Below are 23,458 nucleotides of genomic sequence, written 5' to 3'. Positions count from 1 at the left end.
CTTAGCAAATTAATGAACACCCCACTGATTCATTGCCAATGTCTCTACGTGCCTGTCGTAGTAAGAGTTGTCATATTGTCATATTGAAAGTACAGTCATAGTCTTACTAGAGATATGTGAATATTGATCTCAACTGCCACTCTTTGAATGAGCTCATATAGCCAAGCCAAATGATTTGAATCTTAACTTCCTTGGTAGGAAGAGCCATTTTGCCTTACATGCAGCTTTTGTTTTATGCAAAGATTATATTTTAATGCTGTTTAAAGCAGAAATTGCTATTCAATAAATTAAGGCTAATGTTATTGTTACTTATTGTTGGCAGATTGAAGCAACCACTCATCTTGGAATAATAGGACTATTGTACTATTAAATCACAGTTATAAAAAAAATAATAATGTGAGTTAAATATATGGTGTGTGTCTTTGATGACAATTATAGCTTTTTCAGTGAATGCATGATGGTAGATGCTGAGCAGCTCTGCAGGGATACTTTAGGAGAGCTGGTGTGTGTTGAACAGTTAGTACATAAGCCAGGCTTGTTTAGACATGTCTGCTAGCCCGCGGTTCATTTCAAAGTGTTAGGTTTTGTGTTTTGTGTTAGTTTTGGGTTAAGATTTGTGGGTTATCTGTACATGTATGTACACACGCCATGTAAAAAATCTCTAAAAATCTAAAATCAGCCTCTTTCTCTTGTTACTATTTTCAGTGTAAAAACATCACAAGGGTACAAAGCAACTGTGTTGAGGTTTTTTCATGTTTGAAATCCATCTATATTTGCTCTTTTCTAACTAAAACACATTTAAAGTGGGCTTGTCTAAGAAACATAACAAATAAATCAGGAAAAAAACCCATCAACCTCTCCCACACCACAAACAGTGAATACTTTAAGCTGGTACTTTTTCAGCACTACTACTTGGTAAAGCAGTCATCGTTGATATTGGATCAGGTTTTGTCATTACAGGTGCACATGAACATAGTTTCCAAGATGTCCGCTGGTGAAATGGTGGTATTTATAGCCTCCCAGGTGTTCAGAGACCCTGAGCAAGCATGCATACTCAGTACATTCCAGCCAGCGCTCTAATCGCCCACAAAACCATTTTATACTATTTACATAAAAAATATAAAGCCCTCTTATGACAAAACTTAAGACTGGAGAGTAAATTATGTTTGAAACACACCTGAAAGTAAAACTAGAATCTTGAAACCATATGCAGCTGCATCAGAGAAGGACCTTGGAGAAAATGGTTTTGGAAAAATTTTTTTTTCCTGTTGGAACAAAGTCTCATAATTAAAACAACAGTTTCCCTTACAGCTGCAAAGAAGCACATATCACAACACAGGAAGTCACGTGTGTTGCTCTGAACATCAAAGATACTCTGCTGTTGGTGAGTGACTTCCATGCATCATGGTAAATCTTCACAGATTTGTTATTTTCATTTTAGTCTTGTTTAAGTGGGCTTTATGGGTACTCACCATCTCAAAATGTGAAAACGGTGGAGATTCAGTTTGTGTAAAAGAACAATGTACCTTAGTGATCAAATGCATAACATTTGCAAGAACATTATCCTTTGCAGTAAATAACTGAATAACAACTACAACCTCACTCAAACCAGGGCTTGCCAAAGGCTGCAAATGGTATATTTAGTATATGTTCAGTATATATTCAGTATATGTTTAGTATATGTTCAGTGTATGTTCAGTATATGTTCAGTATATATTCAGTATATGCTTAGTATATGCTTAGTATATGTTTAGTATATGTTCAGTATATTTTCAGTATATTTTCAGTATATGTTTAGTATATGTTCAGTATATTTTCAGTATATGTTTAGTATATGTTTAGTATATGTTTAGTATATGTTCAGTGTATGTTCAGTATATGTTCAGTATATATTCAGTATATGCTTAGTATATGTTTAGTATATGTTTAGTATATGTTCAGTATATTTTCAGTATATGTTTAGTATATGTTTAGTATATGTTCAGTATATTTTCAGTATATGTTTAGTATATGTTTAGTATATGTTCAGTATATATTCAGTATATGTTTAGTATGTGTTCAGTATATGTTCAGTATATGTTCAGTATATGTTCAGTATATGTTCAGTATATGTTCAATAAAGTCTCATGTGGGCCACTGCCCTCCCCCTTCAAACAACACTGTATAAACAATTTGCTTGAAAGACAAGATACATTAGCATGTATAATCATTTAAAATTTCTCGAATTTTGAAGTGCTGGTAGCTGTGTTAGCTATATTATAATATGCAATTAGACTAGTTAATTTACAATGTAGGTTTATATTGCACAACTAGATTGTTTTAAATAAATTATTAATCAACTCCAAGAGCTCACGAGTTCACTGTAAATAAATCACCACTGCACCATAAAGAAGTGGACGAAAGGGTTTATTGCCACCTTTAACCCTGAACAAGAAACATCAGTACTATGGTTTAAAATATATTTGTAGTACCGCTATATTCTGTTTATTTTGATTAAAAACATCTATGTACACCTTTGGGTATCTGGAAGTGTTGTGAATTTAGTTCATTTACAGTATAAATATCTATTAAAATCAGGACATCATGAAGATACAATATACACAGAGTGGAGAACTCCAGTGCAGTCATGTGACTTCAGAGTACAACAGTGGATCCAAGAGTGGTGGATTACATCTTAAAATTGACCATAAAATCCATGCCAGGGCACAGCAGGTTTAGTTAATACAGTCATTCATCGTATAGCAGTATATGTGTAGTAATATTTTTGTTGTTGAATTCTTGTAGCATCCTCTTTTCCGCAAACTTCTTAATTGTGAGTGGTAGTTGACAGCTGAGCTCCACTGGGTCTGTAACAGTCAATGTTATATCTGGGGAGGCACACCACTGCTGTCAGGGGAGGTGACTGACTCTGTGAGAGTGCTGGGGTAGGTTCTTGGGGTAAGGTGGTACTGCACAGTTTGTTGGCTAAGTGGTGAAGCTCTCCATTATTCACTGGACAACTTCTTGATAATATTTCATTAGAGAGGCTAGTGGGTTTATAATGCAGTTTAGCCAAGAATTTCCCATTTTGGCAGGAAATAAACACCATCTAGAAAAGCAGGCAGCTACTTGCTATGGGCAACTAACTGCCATTTATTTCGCTAAACAAAGGTTTCCTGGCACACCTGTAAAAATGGGTGCATGGAAGTTCCCAAAGAGAGAAGTACAGAGAGCTAGAGACAGTGTAACTGGCAATATTTCAATAACTGTGGCCAACTTATCATCTGAAGCTCATATTAGTTAACCTGGTGCTGGATATGATCTCTTGCTGCTGTCACAATCTCAACATCCTGAGGGCTGACAGGAAATGATAAATGGAAGGTGTGTCCACCATCGGGCAAGTCTGAGTACTCCAGGGAAGAGCAGGGCAAATAAATGTAAAGATAGATAAGATCATTAAAAACTTTTAACATTAAAAACAACAGCAATAATAAAAATAGTTAAATACATTTAAAATATTTAAAATGATATTAAAGTTATATTAAAAGTGAAATGCTAGCCAATACTGCCCCTACTGACATAAATTTGACATTACTGGCCTCAACTTTAACATATATTCACTTTATGTGACTTGGTTAAAAGCCAGTTCAGTCAAAAGTCAGTCTCCAGCACATTTCTAGGCATGATATGACATAACCTGAAGGCTAACAAAGTCATGTTGTCACAGACACAGACACCTTTAAGCCTAATAACGTTGAAACAGTGCATATATACTTAATTGAAACATGGCCTTTGTCCAGGAATTTTCAGATTTTGACAGTAAGTCTTCCTGGAAATCAAAATATCAGATGTTTTTATTTTCATTTAGGGTAATGTGATGTTAGTTAGTGTGATACATCTGTTACATATGGGCACACATTTCTTAGTGAAAATATTTAATTTTGTTATGCTTTTGTTGGATGTGGAAATGTGCAAAATGTTTGATTACTGTCTATTGATATCCTCACCTTGCCTTCCTGTAGTTCTCTCTTTAGGTTCATACATTGTTTGAGGATGGGTTGTGCTTTGGTCAATTTGAATTGGCAAAGAAAGCATCTGGCTTCAAAATGTGTAACTACAGTTACACATTTTGAAGGCTGTTTAAAGGTTTCTGACATTACTGTCATGACTGTTTGTGGAAAAAACCTGAACAGTATTCTGCCCTTTCAAGATGTATTTATATTGTTCTTCTAAGTGTAATCAATAAAGTACAATCAGAGGACAATGTGGCTAATGTTTTTTCTATAGTGTGTGGACTGTTAGAATGCTTTCTGATATTATAACAACTGATGCAGTCTCCTTCTTAATAATAATTAGTTGTTATATTAATAATTTGGTCAATGATAAAATATTTATATAATAAATACAGGAGAGTTAGCAGCCATAGTCATTAGGATAATACAAAGGTCTGTCTCTGTTTCTTTAGCTCCCTTTAATCTCAGTAAAGTTGATATGGTCATCTTATGTATTCAAATATTATTTCAATTTCACCATATTTAAATTTCAACTAATGCTATACTTTATATATATTTCATTTAATAAATATCATGATAGAATTTGTTAGGCTGCCTGAAATGCTACCAGTGAAAACACTGCATATGTCATTACTGACACATGATTGTGGTTTAGTTGTTCTATACCCTAAACTGCTTCCATAATTTCAGAATTGATAGAAGCAGATGTGAAAAAGAGAACATGCATGCTATCTTGACATTTGAGCTATTGCTGTTTATGTACATGAGAATATTTCTACTGTAAAACAAGTCAAGACAAAACTAAACAAACATAGTGTGTTGGTGGGACTGAATATTGATTGACATTGATTGATGGTGTGAGACACATAGACTGTTTAACTTGTAATTGATCAAATGTTTTTATCACATGTCAACCTGGGTCATGTTAGCTTGTCAACTCTAAAGAGTGACACTGCCCTGTGGTATTGGTAGTATGATACTGTTACACAATGGTACTGTAACATGGTAGCACTGTTACATGGTGGTACTGTTAAACATTGGTACTGTTACATGGTGGTACTGTTAAACACTGGTGCTGTTACATGGTGGTACTGTTACTGTAATATTACATCTCAATGCCTATGATACACCTGTTTTCTCATGCTAGGAAAACCTTCTACTTCTACCAGTTGTTGAGAGGTGTTGTGCTGTGGCTTGGCAAAAACTATATGTTGCTTTGGATTTTAAACAAGCCTAATTTCATATATCTAATGTAATATAATGTATACATACAAACCCTTAATTGAATGTGTGTATAACTTCTGTCTTCTAATGTAACTGTTGCACATTAAAAACCAGCAGAGGCATGTCTGTCAACTACAGCCACAGGTCGATGAGTAAATATTAGCAGCAAACTTACAAATATAACTTTAATAGAAACAGCATAAATATACATGGCACACAGATGCTTACAAAAAGAAACATTTGTTATGGTGAAGGACAAGGAGAAAAACACTCCATGAGAGGTTAGACGATGTGTGTATCTGCACTTTCTGTAATGTGGTTCAGACCTAGGAGCTATGAGCTGTTGTCTCATAACTTTAGCTACTCTGCCTCCACCCAGCTGCTGTTCTGTTTAGGCCTGGAGCTTCTGACTCTTCTACCCAGTGATGTGCATTAGTTGCTTTCAGCCATAGGTGTTGGGAGGAATCTACACATTGTCATGGTCTGGTGAGTCATTTGTGCATCACTTAACTCTTTGAGCTCTTCCTGGCAGCTGAAAGCAGGGTAAGAACTCAAAGAAGCTTAATATGAATCAATGGATATGTTCTCACACACAAAGCAACATATTGTGGAAGACCACCTGTTCAATATATGTAATTAGTTTCCTTTCTTATATAAAACAACAGCTAGAGGAAGTGTGGTGTTCAAGCAGAGGGACATCCGGTACCTGACAGCTGAGGAACATTTACTGTTTTGGGGGACAATGACTGAGATCACTCTTGAGGGAAGAACTGCTTCCTTCTCATACCTTTGTCATAGATATTTCAGGACAATTAGTTGAGCCTTAAGAAACCGACTTGCTTTTATAAGCTCTGACTGTCAGAGAAGTATGGGTGTGTATGCTCTGCCATCTGGTGGAGGACCTTATAGAGATTCAACATTGTGCGGAATGTGTCTTCTTCCCATATCACCTGCTGCTAACGTCACTGGAGAAGTGGGATTTTACTCCTTATGGTCCCTCCATATTAGACACTTATTAAGAAACAAAACTAAACACTGCAACTCAGCAGCAGACATAATGTACAGTGGTCTAGCTATTCTTATTTAGAGCCCTATGAATAATGTGAATATTGAAATGAAATAAAAAGGGGTGGCTAATAATGTATGAACAATGTTTTCCAGGATGATAAGCAACAGTTTAGCCAAATAATTCAATTTATTTATTTATTCTGCAGTGAGAACAGAAAAGCTTTGGAGGCTCTTTCCAAATATATCTGGGTTGCCTGGGAAACTCTTGGTTTCTTGATTGGCTATTGCTCACTGTGGGTACACTGGGATTCCAAAGACCCAGTTTCTGAAATGTTTAGGTGACCTGTAAGTCTTTTCTGAAATGTTTAGGTGACCTATAAGTATTTTCTGAAATGTTTCCGTGATCTATAAGTTATTCTGTAATACACCTGATGTGCTGCCATTACTAGTTTTTTTTCTGGTCTTCCTATTTATAGTTATGTGTTTGTATTTATAGTTATGTGTTTGCATAAAATAAACATTTTTGTTTTATTCCATAAACTGTGAGCAATATTTCTCCCAAGTAAAAATACCCATAAAAATAAAAATATTGTCATTTAGAGCATTTATTGGCAAAGAAGGCTGAATATTCAAGCCTTGAATATATATATTTTTTCAGGCCTTGACGTTTTTAAACATACTACTAATGTTTTAACTTAGAAAGAGTTCAGAAATCAATATTTTGTGGATAATCCTGAGTGTCAATCACAGTTTTCATGTACCTTGCTCTCCACTAGTCATTCACACTGCTTGTTAAATAAAATTTAGTTCAGGTGATCATCTAATCACTAATCATCATCTAATCACTACCTCACCACGATATATTATCAATCATCATTCCCTTAACTCTAGTTTACTGTTAGGAAGCACTGCACAGCTTATTGAGTAGCAAACCATGGAGAGGAAATTTGTCTTTACTGGTTTTTCCTGGCTACACAGTCTGATTCCTGTGAGAATGTGGCTTTGACTTCTGCTTCGTTAGCCTGTGACATCATCAAATGCTGCTGTTCTGAGCCACTGATGTGTGGTCATGTCTGAGATCACACACAGATAACCATGTCATTTACCATACATCCATGCCCTCCCTTCTATTATATATGACACAGCACACATTCTTTACCAGTCATAAGTCATTTCTTAATACATCACACATTTACATCCCAAAGAATTCAACACACTTTTTTTGGTTATATTATGTATTTAACTGATTGCTGTATAGTAGAAATGAGTGGTGCAGATTCATACAGTTACTGGTATGAAAAATAAACAAGAAAAAAAAACTAACTATTCTGGTAAATACCTTGTGTAAAACCTTACATCGTGGGAAAGAAAGTCATTTGACATTTGTCTCTGGTGGAAAGTTGCTTTGTCACTGTACATACATTTTCCAAAGATTTTTTTCTTAGTAAATGTTTAATTAGCAGCACTTTTACTAGAGTAAAAGGCTCAGTTAAATATTGTACTATTTACTCCGTTGCCAGGGCCAAGTTACATTTTATTGAGTGCTCACAAGGCAAAACCCTGCCCACTAAAATTTATATGCCAGTTATCAACATACCCTTCAGGTGCAAGGTTGGTTTTGCAATTTGCAATTTCTAAAACTGAAGTTAGAAGTTAAGTTACATATTCCAGTTGTGGTTCATGAGTAAGTAAAAAAAATTAATCCTGACCACAAAATATCTTTCATAGTAAAGAAAAGTGCTTTCATCTGAGTGGTTTGAAATGACTTTTAAAAACTCCTCCTGAAGTAGCTGTCTTGAAGGAATGTTTTAGAATATAAAATGAAGTTGCCCTGAAGTAACAGGAGTTGAATGTAAGTGTGTGTGTGTGTGTGTGTGTGTGTGTGTGTGGGTGTGGGTGTATGAAAAGAGACTGATGGAGTGAAACTGCTCTGACACCATACTGCCGGAAATAATAACAGGTACCACTGCTGACTTTCACTGTGAGTCATCTCCGTCTACCATTTTTTTTATTTGTTACTAACCGTACTCAGAGCAAATGCTGAAATATCACACATCTATAACAAAGAGAAGAAAAACAAAACTATAGAGTGAAAGAGAAAGACATCCTTTTTTCTGTATCCTGAGAATATAATGAATATTCTTTTAAATAATACTCTCTGTGCATGAGTGTTATGAAACGTCATAAACCAGTGCCACCCACAATCTCTACAGAATTTTGTTTCACAGGGAGTAATGCCAACACCATTCAGACATTAAATGAGAATGTGAAATTAGACAAATCTGAAGCCTAATCCTGTTTCATTTACATAGAGAATGAACAAATTAAGTGTTTAACTTATGTTATCTTCTTAATTGTGGTACCTACCTCAAATTTCAAGTTAATCACTTCATCCAGTGGCTCAGAATGGTAACTGTGTCTTTGATAATTCTTATCAACATGTGTGCAGCTTGGTCACTGGATTTTGCTGGGAGTGTTCTGTAATCATGGATTCATACTATCACAGCCCATGTAATAAAAGCAGTTGTGCAAATCTAGTGCGCAGATTTACATTATATAATTATTGGATTTTACATTTCAATTCTTAAAAGTAACAAAATTGTTTGTTTCCAATGAATAGAACTGAAAGGCTGCTCAGTGGGAGGAGACTGACAGGAGCAAAAACAAAACAACGCTCAGCTTTACCAGAAGGGGGCAGTGACGCTCCTTGAGTCCCTGTTAATCATGGGAATTCTGTTATATCATGGGCTTTAGTGTGATTAAAGATTCAGTTATTGGCCAGAACTCCTTTCTTGTGATTTTTTAATTAGTCTTGGAATGATCTAATATGAAATTCTTAGTGGTGTTCAGTAGAGGTAGGGAGTAATAAAATATGTATACTTTGTTACAGTAAGTAAATGTATTAGACATCTTCAATTTACAAGAGCATTTCTGCCACTTCATATTTTCAAATTTCTTCTCATAAGAGAAATTAGCACCTTCAGTTCACTACACTGCATATGACAAATCAGTTCTCTCTATTCACTACATTTTAAAACCAGGCTCGTTGCTCAGTTTTTTTTTTCATGGTCATCCCCGGCATTGTGGTTCCATTAGATGTCTGTTGTGTGTGTGTCTATATCCTTAGTAGTGTTCACCTTTGTCCTGTTTTCCTCTGATTATCCTGTGCATTATACTCCTTGTTTCCTCTTGTCCTGTTATGGTCTTGGTTAACCTCCTGGTTTGATGGTCATTGTTGTGCTGTAGTCTTGGTTAACCTCCTGGTTTGATGGTCATTGTTGTGCTGTATTTTTGGTTAGCCTCCTGGTTTGATGGCTGTTGTTGTGCTGTATTCTTGGTTAACCTCCTGCTTTGATGGTCGTTGTCATGCTGTAGTCTTGGTTAACCTCCTCGTTTGATGGTCGTTGTTGTGTTGTATTCTTGGTTAGCCTTCTGGTTTGATGGTTGTTGTCGTGCTGTAGTCTTTATTAACCTCCTGGTTTGATGGTCGTTGTTGTACTGTATTCTTTATTAACCTCCTGGTTCCCTGTCTTATGTTCCTTGCTCATCCCTATTGTTTGAAAGGTGGTTTAATCTCATTAATTTCTGGCTTTTTCACTATGAACCTCTTTAACAACATTGATTATTGGATTACCCTTACGGATTATTGGATTAACATTATGGATTATTGGATTACCCTTAACAAATGTTGTTTATCACCTGCACTTGCTTCCTCCTAAGATTTTTATTTATTATCTAACAACAACAACTACAACAACAATAATAATATAAAATCAGGCAACTTCTATTCAGTCCCCCCCCCCAAACACCAACTTTTTAGCCAATTGAAATTGGCTGATGTGAAACCAAAATTGGGGTGGGTGACCCTTTTGGATATAAATCTGCACATTTCTACAAGTTTTGCTCTACAATAAAAAAAAAAGTAATAATTGAAATCTGTCACTTGATTTTGCAGATGATTCATACTGGATTAGCAAATTTGTTTTGTTCAATCTGTATTCAATCAAAAAAGAAGAGAAATATTAGACTATTAAGGAAAATATGAGTAAGTTTGCATTATGTTGATGGATCCACTGACAGCTAAACACAGTGGTCGAAAGAGAGTAAAAATGGGGTCCTTTAATTTTAATTTAGTTGAACATAGACATGTTAACTTCAGTGCTTTTAGTGTTTGTGTTTTCAATATCAGGTGAACTAATCTGCCACATAACACTGAACATTTGGTTCATGATTATTTATTTAACGAGCTGTACAAGGTCATTTTTCTGCAACCAGAGATGTCAATGTCTGTCTTTACAGCCCCAGCTCATTACAATTTCAATCATCTAAACACCCAAATAGCACATTAGAGAAAGTATCTTTACCTAAAGGTCTTCAACATACAAAGTGAGTTCCAAAATATCGTGCCATATCCAACTGAATCATTACATTCATGATATTTCACAGTATGATGGATTATCTTGAAATGACGTCATTCAAAAAGTAAGATCTTTGCCAGAATCTGTATGAAATGACTTTTATACATGGGAGAAAACTGCTTAGGGTTAAGCACCTGCAAATATACAACTTGTGTCTAGGGTTAGGCTTAGGGTTAGAAGATCTCCTGGATCATTTGTAGAACAATGTACTTTTGATGTTTGATTTTCAGAGTGCCTAAAATCAAAGGGTTGTAGGTAATATACTGCCAAGTAAGTGAACAATCTTACTGCATTCAGCACAAAATCTCATCTTCTTTAAAGACACTCAAATCAACAAGTTTAGGGAGCAACCATAAAACGCATTGAACGGAAGAGCCTAAGTAGACTGGGTTAACTAACCCTAACCCTAACCTAAGCAGACTGTGGAAACTAATCATAACCCTAATGCTAACCTAAGTAGACTGGGGTAACAAACCGTAACCCTAACCCTAACCTAAGCAGACTGGTGTAACTAACCATAACCCTAACCCTAACCTAAGCAGACTGGGGTAACTAACCATAACCCTAACCTAAGTAGACTGAGGCAACTAACCCCAACCCTAACTCTAGCCTAAGCAGACTGGGTTAACTAACTCTAACCCTAACCAAGAATCTGTGCTGGAGTGCTGAATCTGTAACAGGAGACATTGCAGGACACATTGTAGGAGACATTGCAGGAGACATTGATCCCAAACACTCAGAATAATCCCTAATAGAATGTCTGCAAAATAAAATGGAGGTAGGTCTTTATGTACTGGATGGTCTGTATGCACAGGAGACATTAAATGTTACCCAGCTCAATCAGTCCTTTAGAGAGGATCTGACCAAAAATTCCTCCCAGTAAAGACACTGCCGTACACTTATAACAAATGCTTGGAAGTTATTTCTGCCTGCAACACTGGTGCTGAAACCAGGCTGGTGTTTATATTTTTTTATGTCCCAGGAGGAAACATAAATAAATAAATTACCCTGCATGTCCCTGATTTAATGTGAGACTAAATTACTTCTTATCCATAAAGTGAAAAAGAAACATGCATCTCAGTGTGTCTGCAGAGCTATATCAACACATCCCACATTCACCAGTTCTCATTATACTTGAAACTGGAATCACAACCAAATGAAGGAAACCAGGTAAAAGGTTATTACATTTGATCTTAAGGACTGTGTGTAGTAAATACACAAGTAGACTATGTGCTGTATAATATTCGCTGGAGAAGCTCAGCTGTTTTGCGAAGGCCAGTAATGTCAGTCAGAAGCTGTGGAATCTTTTTTTTCTCTTTTCCGACCCATCCTAGACTGCGGGAGGTCTTGGCTTCTGCTTGGCTTATGTAATGTGCCCCTATTTTAATAGGCTGTGTGGTCTCATCTCACTACTCTCTGTCCTAACGACAGTGCAGATGAGATCTGTATTCCCTATTATTTCTTGAGCCTCTGATTCATGCCTGATTTGTAAAAGGCCTGATTCGCGTAACCATGGTGATCTAATGTGAGAACGCAATAAGCCTTTGTTTATGCTGGACAGAGTAATAGTGATTGATATTTTTTGGAAAAATTTCCTGCATGCACCTATTTTGGTCTGGACCTTGCACACCTAATGGATGACTAATCTTGCAAGACCCAGCATGCTCATATAAAGAATTTTAAAAATAAACCACTGTTATCATACTGCTTACATTATTATTGTTTGATTATTACCTAGCACCCTACAGTTATCATGTGCTGCTTGTTACAAATAGCGTGGAGAATGCGTTTAAAAATGCAAGCAACAGCTTAGTCCAGGTGCCAAGAGGCTGAAGCAGCCAATATTATTGACAGAATAAAGGTCATGCTTTAAATCTTTAAAAAAGGTCTGTGCTCTGTAAAATAACTCCCTGCCTGATATAGCCAAAGTCTTATCCACTGGGGACTGTCAAGGTTTTAATAGCAGATAATCAAAGAAAAGGAGTTGGAAACCATTATTTAAATGTGGTGGTACATGTCAGAGCAAGTTCTTAATATTTAAAAAATATTTAAATATTTTGTTCTCGTGACTGCAAAATCTCCTGGGGGCCACACATGCCCACTTTAGTGTTTTGCTAATCAGATTCATTGAATCAATACAGCTTGCCAATAGAAAGACTAAAGGACCAGGCAGCAGTGGAAATCCAACCACTATATTTCATGTCATATAAAGAAAGGTCATTGCTAAAAGGGTAATACCTTGGTGATAGAAGGGATGATTAAATGAATGCTGTAATACACAGAGCTGATCTGGATACTGATTAAAACTATTGAAATAACATTCTGCTTTGACTACCTCTTAACATTACATGGTTAGTGGTTGAAATCACTCAGAAGAAAAATAAAAAAGGTGATGAGATCTTTCTGCTGTTTCTATAATAGTAATTCTGCTCTTTGTCATGTGACTCTCTTTAGCTGCCTCACCCTGTGTGTTCACAGTGCCTAGAGGAGAAAGTAAACACCTCTCTATGAATAAACACATGGACTGAAAGTAAACACATCTTGAACCATGAAACCTGAAGCCTGAGTCCTGAGTCCTGAGTCTGGAACCCTGATTCCTGAGCCCTGAGCCCTGAGTCCTGAGTCTGGAACCCTGACTCTTGAATCCTGAGTCCTGAGTCTGGAACCTTGAGTCCTGAGTCTGGAACCCTGAGTCCTGAGTCCTGAACCCTGAGTTTGGAACCTTGAGTTTTGAACCCTGAGTCCTGAGTCTGGAATCCTGAGTCCTGAGTCCACAGCATGATCCCAGTCAGCACTTACACCCTCATCCCAGAATTACTTAGACAGTCTTGCATTCACAGACTGTGGCAGTAAAAAGCATGCACAATAAGACACAATACATCTGCACTGTAAGAGAAGGCAGGTGGAGGGCTTACTGGTGTCACCATGATTTCCTGAGCTCTGGTCATACCTACTGCGTGCAGTGCAGCATAGTTTTCTCGTGACTGCATGGCTTTCTTCCGTCCAGCTGAGGATGATTTAATTAGGCTTCAAACACAGAGTCCCACATATGTGCACTCAAATACATACACTTCTGTGCATTCACATCCACACACAATTTGGCCTTGACTGGGAATAAACATGTGAGTGTACTGTATCTAAGCTTCTGAAAATGCCATGGTGTGGTCAGTGGAGATAGCAGTGTGCTGTTGGGTTTTATTATACTGTATTGGCCTGTGGTTACATATATCATGCAGATTGCATTAGACTCATGTCACTATCAGCAGGTAAATGTGTGTCCTGGCCACTAAACCTGGACAGAGCCAGAAAAACCAGTCCAAGCAGCCTTAACGCAGCGGGAATCTCCTTCCCTTGGTCCTATTCCCTTGGTTATAACACAGCTCAGAGGAGTCCTCATGATAAATTTGTGGTCATACTATTATTAACAATATGGCACAAATCTTACTCACAACCCCATTTTAATGATGAAAAAAATGATTAAAAAATACTATTAATAGCAAACAGCTTCTCTGTTGTGAAGTAGAGGGTGCTAGAGAGTGTGTGTATGTCTTTTCTCTAAATGCAGAGCTGCTTTGTGACAGTGTCTGTGGTAAAAGCACTGAACATAATTTCTGAATAGTACTGAACTGAACTGCATTCAATGTGGGGGCAAAGGGCACTGCATTCTTGTACTGATCAGCGGCCATGTCCTGGTTGATAATACTCAAGTATACTATTTGGTATTCTATTAACTCACCTGCTAGATTGATGAAGTTCACTTTCATTCACATACTAAGAGAATAGGTGTGCAAGTGCAGATTTGACATCTTGAGCTTACTTTACCCCTGAGGCTACGAGGTTCTGAAACCTGGTTCTAAGCTTCTCAAACCTAGCTCTTAGGTTCTGAGGCTTGGGCTTGGTTGGGATGGCTTTAGCACTTTCATTATTTTTCAGACAGGTCACTGAATAAAGCAGTGTGAAGCTGTTTATAAACTCAAAAGCTGGTAATTTGTCCTCATCTTGAAACAGCACTGTTCTGGTTCCGGCCCCAGAAGAAAATACACTGGACTTGTAGGTTTCTGAATCTATGATATCAAGTTGTATTTTAACAGTTGTATGTGCAATTTCAGAGGTTTTAATTAAAAATGAAGGACGTGTTCTGCTGACATGCTGACAAAGATTGTTGAAATTAACAGGAACAGACATTTTAATTGAGAAGGAGAAATTATTCTGTATGACAAAAATAATTTCTGTTTCTCAGTTTTAGTTACTTGTTGCTTCAAATACTTGTTTTAGACCATCATACTGTTCAGCCTTTACCTCAATATCTATTGAATAGTCTTCGATATGTGAATTTGGCTACCTCACAAAAAACTAAGGCTTAGCTGTTTTGGTTTATATATTACATTACATATATATCTGTATATAAGTATGTGCTATAGTAAAATTGCAGTTAAGTGTACAAGGTTTCCAGAGAAACAGGATTTTATGGACAGAGGTTTTGAACTTCAAAAGCAGTTTGCTTGCACAGCTGACCTTTATCTGAAATATCCTGTGTACTACACTGTGTACACTGACCAAACTGCAATTTGTGTGTACTACATTGACCACACAAATATTAAAATATATTGTTACGACCCTGTCTAGGCAGTGAGGTCACAATGACAATATGAAATGACTGATAGTAGGATGGTATGTGGAATGACTAATCACTGGACAGGACTGGTAGACAAGGTGAAACCTTGTGTATTGAATGATGAACACACACACACACACACACACACACACACACACACACACACACACACACACTCACTCACTCACATAAATAAATAAATAAATAAATACACATACACGCACACACACACACACACATATATATATATATATATACACAAACACTGAATAACTTCAGGAGTGGATAATTGCCAACATAACAAACAAAACCCAAAAGAAACACCACAACTAACTACACTTCACAGGACAAAAATAAAATACAATCCTACACTAACTCCCTGACAATAAACAGACAATAACCCCAAACCCAAACAAACAGGCACCACGCCACCAATCATTAGTAACTATACATATAAACATATACAACAACATTTCATCTTTCATAGGGATCACATAAACAAAACACTGGGAATGCTCACATACAGATCTACACATACACAACCACAAACTAACTAGGGATATCACAAGACAAAGTAAGCACAGCAAAGATTACAAACTCACAAATCATACACCAGTACACCAGTTCAAGTATGAACTTGGGCAAGCTGCTGCCTTCTTCTAGCAGGGTCCTTATACAGACTACAACAATCACTCAAGGAAGGGGTGGGGCCAGCAACAAGGTGCACAGACAGTCCCAAACACAGTTACATGGCCTTCATCTGTGATGGGATAGGTCTTTATCTCTATGGGTCTTGTTTCTCTGGACGTACATTAAAACTGATGCCTCTCTTCCCATTTTAATTGCACTGGAGGGGTCACATCGCCAGTTTGTATGAAGTGTTAATATCCGGTGACTCAACCAATGTAGGAATAAAGGCTGAGTTCTGGCCAAATCACTTCTCTGAGGAAAAAAGGAATTCCACCAAAGCTCTTTTTAGTTCTTTGCTCAAAACATTATTCAACAACATGGAGGGCTTGGTGCGTTTGAACCTGAAATCTTTAGAAAACCTCTCCATGATGCATTCCATGAAATCATCCATTATGCTCATAGAGTAGCTGTAAGACAAAAATAATTTCTCAGTTTCTCAGTGTCAGTTACTTACTTACTCAGTTACTCTCAGTTACTGAGTTACAGTTATTTAGTTACTCAGTTACTCTCACTCTCAGTTACTGAGTTACAGTTATTTAGTTACTCAGTTACAGTTATTTAGTTACTCAGTTACTCTCAGTTACTGAGTTACAGTTACTTACTTACTCAGTTACTCTCAGTTACTGAGTTACAGTTATTTAGTTACTCAGTTACTCTCAGTTACTGAGTTACAGTTATTTAGTTACTCAGTTACTCTCAGTTACTGAGTTACAGTTATTTAGTTACTCAGTTACTCTGTTACTGAGTTACAGTTACTTACTTACTCAGTTACTCTCAGTTACTGAGTTACAGTTATTTCATTACTCAGTTACTCTCAGTTACTGAGTTACAGTTATTTAGTTACTCAGTTACTCTCAGTTACTGAGTTACAGTTATTTAGTTACTCAGCGAAGTTGTTTTAGGAGCCTTTGTCTGAATGAAGTTAGTCTATAGTTCTGTCTCTGACATTACAAACTGAATCATGTTTCATACTGTTTGCATGGCCCTGTACATCCTGAGATCATACACAGAAGTGATTAGACTTGTACAGGTATTCTCATACATTGCATAAAGACTTCATCTGAAGTAACTCAAAGTATCTTTCTTTCTGAGGACTTTTGCTCACTTTCAGATTTCTTTTTCTCACATTCACCCTAGCAAAAAATTATAATCAACTAGATTTCAGTTCTCAAACACATGCGATCATCAGGCACATTGACTTATCAGGACTCTTAGATATCAAGTATTTGTAACTGGGTGGTTTAGCATTTTTATGACACGGAGGTATATGTGTAATATATTAGATTAGTTCTACCATCTACTAGTTAGAGGGCAGAAAGCAGGCCATCTGTCCTGACTGTCCATTGTTGAAGAAGAACCCTGTTTGTGTTCCTCAACTCTACTCTTCTCATTTCAATTGCCATTAGCTGCCAGGGCAAACCACACACTATTATTTTTGGAATTAGATTTTAACTCCATTAGTCATATTTAAACACAGCACTGTCCATAAATACAGGGGCAGTGCAGTGTTTTTTTGCTGCATACTCACTGTGGAATTGAGATTAAAACATGACGAAAAAAGCAAATGTCATCTTTGTACATCTTTGTATTGGAAGGTTGTGGGTTCAAACCCCACCACTGCCAAATGCCATTGTTGGGCCCCTGAGCAAGACCCTTAACCCTCAATTGCTCAAGTTGTAGTCAGTCATAATTGTAAGTTGCTTTAGATAAAAGTGTCAGCTAAATGCCGTAAATGTTATCTCTGAGAATGGTTTGCATGTTTAAGACATCCTCCTCTCGTACATGCCCCAAATGTAAGTCACATATTGGGAAGTAGAACAAAGTGCTAGTACTGTTAGCAGAGCTAGTGTCATTATCAAAGTGTTAGTGCCATTAGCAGCTAGTGCTATTAGCAAAGTGTTAGTGCCATTAGCAGCTAGTGCTATTAGCAAAGTGTTAGTGCCATTAGCAGCTAGTGCTATTAGCAAAGTGCTGTTAATAGGTGTGTTTGGTAGCTCTCCTTTTGCACTTTCTGCCCTTGCATAACAGAGCTGAATTTAATTTAGCATTTGTTGTCAGTATTTTGAGTTACTAAACCTAAACTAAATAAAGCATATTTGGATTCTTTAAAGGAGCAATAAGTTAGTATTTCCACTGATTCTTCTTCACATTATGTAACAGCCACTACCTTGACACCTAGTGCTCTGGAGGTGTCAAAGATTCTGTACTACCTCTGTTTTAATCATGAGCGTCTCTATGTGGGAGACCTGGAATGTGGAGAGTAAACTGGTTCATTTGATGACTATAAATCAATATGATGTGAGCTGCACTATATAGAAAAAATGTAATCACTTTCATAAATATTGTTTACTACTTTTTTTGTGATAAAAGTGTGATTTTTGCTCCTTTAAAGGAAATGGGAAATCAGAACTATATTTCACAATATCAGCAGGGTATAATCAACAACTCAGAACTTAGTAGAAAAGGCTTCTACTAAGTTCTGAGTTGTTGATACTTCTTATGAGTTGGGACCACAACTGTTCAGTGGTGAATGTTTCCCCACCATGTTTTGAAAAATTAACAGCAAAATTGTAACATGTTAACAAGATTAAACAAGTTACCTAATGTTGCTGTAATAGATTTTGAAGTTCTTTGAGATAATACATTTCCATCTAAAGTGAGGGAATTGGATCATTCTGAAATGGTTCAGTGTCCAATTCTGAACTTTTGGCAGATTTATTTTTGTACTTCAAGTCTGTTTGAGAACAATGCAAAAATACATGTGTGTCTTCACTGAGCTGCTACTTATAGACCTAATATTTTAAGGCAATTATAACTCTGATCATGAGTACTTTGCATATAATCTGTTTTATATCATCCAAGTATTAAAGTTTTTTTTTTTTGTTTTTTTTTTGTGTGTGTGTGTGTGTGTGTGTGTGTGTGTGTGTGTGCGTGTGTGCAATTGTGCAGTGTGGGTGACGTTGGCAGTATCTGTTGCCATCTGTGGAGGGTTAAAACAGAGAGAACAGACCCATTGCAGTAGCTCTGTTCTGACTGCAGTGTTCCCGGGTATCCCCCTCGAGCAGATGGACTTCCCAAGAATTTTTAACGCCTTTCCCTATCATCCATCTCTATAACAACCATGCAAACCAATCAAAAGTGTTAATTTACACCCACCAGAGTACTTAGATGAGCTCCTTGCTTAGAATCAAATCTGTGTATTCATTATGGACATGTGGGCTGGACAAAAATAACATAACTAAACATCACATGTGCACAATTTTAACTGTAATTTTTTTTTTTAAATGCCTTTAAAAACAAAAATGCAATTTGGGGAAAAGATCCTCAAATAAGGGTAAATGGAAATTAATTAATTCAACTACAGAGTCATATGATCTGAACAACACAGGCTGCTTGGCTAAAACAGAATTCACAGAGAGCTGACTGGGTTCAATTTGTTATGACAGCTGTTGACATTACACATGGAGTGGGCTGGCTTGAAAACCCACCTCTTTTGATCAGGAATCCTGAACAAATCCCAGAGAACTGGACTCACAATCCTCTGAACATCCCTACTAAACAGTTCTTAGTTTATAAAACAAATGGTGTTGTAAATGACCAGGCAATCCCACATAAAGGACTGAAACAGACAGCCAATAGCAGCCTTCAGCAGGAGCACTGATCTTTCTGTGATGCTAATACTCTAGTAGGGAGCCAGAGCTCATTCTAGCATTGGTCTAATAATAAACTCGTGCTGTGATTGGTCCCTCAATGCACTGAACATGTTTTAATCTGTGCCTCCCTAAAAGGTCATTCCCTGTACATGACAGGATCACGGCAGGGCCCAGCTATACACGCTAACAAGCCTTTTTTAATACCATGTGAATCAGATTGCTCTGCTCACCTCATCTGTCACACAAAGTAAAGATGGGTGGGTATAGGACCATGGTATGATAGCATGTGGTTGGTCAGTGTTCATCTGGCGTTGAGTGAATATGAGCAAACATTCTAAGCATTCATCTGTTTTTTCCAGTTTGGTTTACTCGGAGCTATACATTTCAGTCCACACTGACTTTTACATGCATCCATCACTGATTAAATCATATATTGCATGGTTTTGCTGGAATCAACCCACATGCAGCAAAGCATTCTGGAACACGACTAGGAAGAATGGGGGAGCTGCAGCAGCTTTGCAATCACTGTGTGTGAAGCTGTTGTCACGGCGCCCGATGAGCTCTCCCCTGGCATTCTAATGACAGGAGCACAGCGCCCAAGCTTGTCATTACACTGCCGGCACCCAGCAGTGCACAAACAACGTCCCCCACCCCCTGTCATCCTGCCAATACAGCACAAGACTTTAGAAGCAAACCAACCAAGAGGATGAGCATGCATTCAGATTAGCCCTGTGGCTGACTCCAGCCATCCAAACCATGCTGCTGTCTAAAGATCTTCCTTGCTAGCAGACTTAAATGTTATGTAACTGATTTACATTAGCGAACGGAACAGCACAAGTATATGGGACATAGTAAGACAATCATGGACATTTTCACCTGCTACTACTACATACACTCAAAGATATGATGAAATTCTTTCATTTGTGTTGGCAACTACAGGAGAAATTCTGTCTAATAATTTGACCCCGAGGTTAATCTGTTTACTGCACTTCATTCTCTGCCTCTGTGAGGTGCTGTCATTGCTCATCCCTGCCCTTTCTTTGAATTTTGGGATTTGTAGTGTTGAGCCACGCTTTCCCTGGGGCTCAGGTCGTGGAGTGTCCCACTGTATTTCACAGTATCAGTATACTGAGGAGACCAGGCCAGGGGAGGCAAGAGAAGAAAGAAAAGAGGGGAAGAGGACACTTTATTGCAGATGTGTTAATTATATTCTGTGTCGCTATAAAATCTTCCATTCCATTTCAAATAACTTTAATTGAAAGTAGAAGGTGAGCGGGTGATACACAATAAAATGTAACATTTAAATAGTGACTAAGATGCATACCCTTATGTACAGATGATGTCTTAATCTAGAAGAACATCTACGCAATTAATGTTACTGAAGAGAATTTATTATATTTTTCTATTAGAACAATGTCCATATAATATGTCATATGTTCATTACATGCAAAAGAAATTTGCAAAAAGAAAATCAGGAAAACATTTGACTGTTATCTACTGTTATAGTTTCACTCTTTTACTATTAATATTTGATGTTCTTTGGTTCTAATGGAATATTTGGACGGACACCCTTCATTTCCCCTTTTGTTCAATTTCTTTCCCTCAGGGGTTCAGTGTTATTGGCAGATGGCCATATCTAATATGCTATCATCAGTACTGGTTTGCTTAACGTGTCATAGCAGAGGTGCAGAATAAATTGGCCAGGATTTTTTATTCCTGAATTTAAAATTGTTATTTTTTAGATGGTTAAGTAAAACAGTTGAAACTTTCTTTTGCAAAGCACATCTGTCCCAGAGAAAGATGACATATTCATTACAAAAAGTCTCAGTACACAGTACAGTGGATCAAAGGCCTCTACTTTAAAACTGTTTATAGAATTTAATGTCAGTATAATTTTTCCTTTGATGCAATTTTCTTGCATTATTGCCTTATTATAGCAAAGAGAAAATGGTTATGGGGAGATGAAACTCATTCACCCTCCTTTCACTTTACAGCCTCCCCACTTAACTCAGCCTTGACAGGAAAATGGTTTAGTCTGTCTGCATCCGTGTCTGCCATCGTACGTGTGTGTGTGCCCATCATAGCCCATCTCACGAGAGAGGAATGCTGGACAAGGTCACCTTATTTGCATATTGTGGGTAAGTACAAGGTCACCTCATTAGGATACTGTGGGTAAGTGCTTTGGTGTCTTTGTGTATGCGAGTGTTTCTGGCCATGTTTGCCCTTTGCCTGACATTGCTGTGGCATGGGAAATCAACAAAAGAGCCAGCACAAGCTGAGTCTCCTGGCAGGACTCTGGAGACATGAGCACAGATTTCTATGTGGGGGTGTAGGGGGTGCAGGGGTTGGACAGGAGGTGGACAGGGGGGCCTCTGCTGATTGGACAGGAGGTGGATGGGGGCGGGGTGGGCTCTGTTGATTGGACAGGAGGTGGATGAGGGGGCTCTGTTGATTGGACAGGACATGGATGGGTGTGGGGGTGGGCTCTGTTGATTGGACAGGAGGTGGATGAGGGGGCTCTGTTGATTGCTGTTGCCTCAGTCTGCACAAAGTTCAATAAAAATATCTGAGAAACTCCTCCAACGTTTGGGCGGGCTGCTCTGTAAACACTTCAGTACAAGCTATGGAATGTGATTTGCACCATCTGTCAGGCTGGTGCTTTTGATTAGCAGCTTTCAACAGATTTTTAAGAAGAAGGGAGGGCCATCTTAGTTCCAATCGTGAAGTAATTGTTCAACCTGTGGAACAGTAAAATGAAACCTTTAGCAGAGGAATGAGGAGGGAAATACAAAGGCAGAAGGTAGATGAAAGCCCTCATACTGTGTTAAAGATTCTTGCAAATATACACAGTTGTCATAAAGCAGTTTTGATTTCTTTTTTCAGTGTGAGATAAAAGCACTGGGCAGTGAATGCTTATAGTTGTATTGTCCAACAATAGATATATAATAGATATATAACCTCATTAGAGGTTACCTGCCCTTTATAATTTGAGGTCTGTTTGGAAATGCAGTTATTTTAAGTTTTTGTAGCATAAAAGCCAAGGTTGAATTGAAAACAAATAAACAAACTTTATTTCCAAAATCCCAGAATTCTTTCAGAGAGAAACAAGAAATAGAGAGTGTATGACTGCCAAATGAGATTAACTAATGCTATCGTCTTTTTATATAATGCTATAGTCATATTATATAATGCTATAGTCTTATTTTTACTTTGAAACATCAAAATTTTTTTCAAGAATGAATTAAAAAATTTAACTTTTTCAAGAAACAATTTCAAAATTTTTACTTTTTCAAGAATCATTATCAAAAATTTCATTTTCAAATTTTCACTTTCAAAATCATGAGAAATCACATAAAATCAGGTTGTTATGTGTGTGTGTGCACATGTGTGTGTGTTTGTGTGTGTGTGTTTCCTATCACTAGGTGTATGTTAGATACCAGATCCCATGCCAGGTCTCCTCACTCTTTCGGACCTTGACTCCGCTCTGTTCCTCTCCAGGTCTTCCAGCCCACTGCTGCACCTATATAAAGGCCCCTCCTGGAGGCAGTTGTTGTTGTTGTTGTTGTTGTTGGTGGTGGTGGTGGTGGCTATTGCAGCAGTTGGTGCTGCAACTAGTGCTCAGGGCATCTCCTCCATAACTAATGTGATGGATATCTAATAAAAATCAGGATAATGCAGAAATGAGCAGTTTAATTTTTCCCCATCCACACACACACACACACACACACACAAGCCGGTACATTCAAGTGTGAAGTCCCACACTTCTTTTAGAGAAAAAACAAAACAAAACACAACACTGAACAATCCTTTCAAAATCTTCCCACAGATAAAATAAGTCCCCAAGGCCATGATCAGAAG

General features: G+C 37.5%; 1 long non-coding RNA gene across 1 annotated transcript; it reads left to right on the top strand.

The window, feature by feature from the left end:
• The first annotated feature begins 7,817 nt into the window (after nucleotides 1-7,817).
• LOC113582026 (uncharacterized) lies at nucleotides 7,818-23,222 on the top strand. Its single transcript, XR_014117795.1, has 4 exons — nucleotides 7,818-7,835; nucleotides 8,133-8,205; nucleotides 21,595-21,738; nucleotides 23,099-23,222. It is a non-coding gene; the product is annotated as an uncharacterized LOC113582026 (long non-coding RNA).
• The last annotated feature ends 236 nt before the right edge of the window (nucleotides 23,223-23,458 follow it).

The sequence above is a fragment of the Electrophorus electricus genome, chromosome 17, assembly GCF_041902795.1.
Source record: "Electrophorus electricus isolate QZ-2024a chromosome 17, ASM4190279v1, whole genome shotgun sequence".
NCBI lineage: Eukaryota > Metazoa > Chordata > Actinopteri > Gymnotiformes > Gymnotidae > Electrophorus > Electrophorus electricus.
This window is presented reverse-complemented; position numbering and strand designations above follow the sequence as displayed.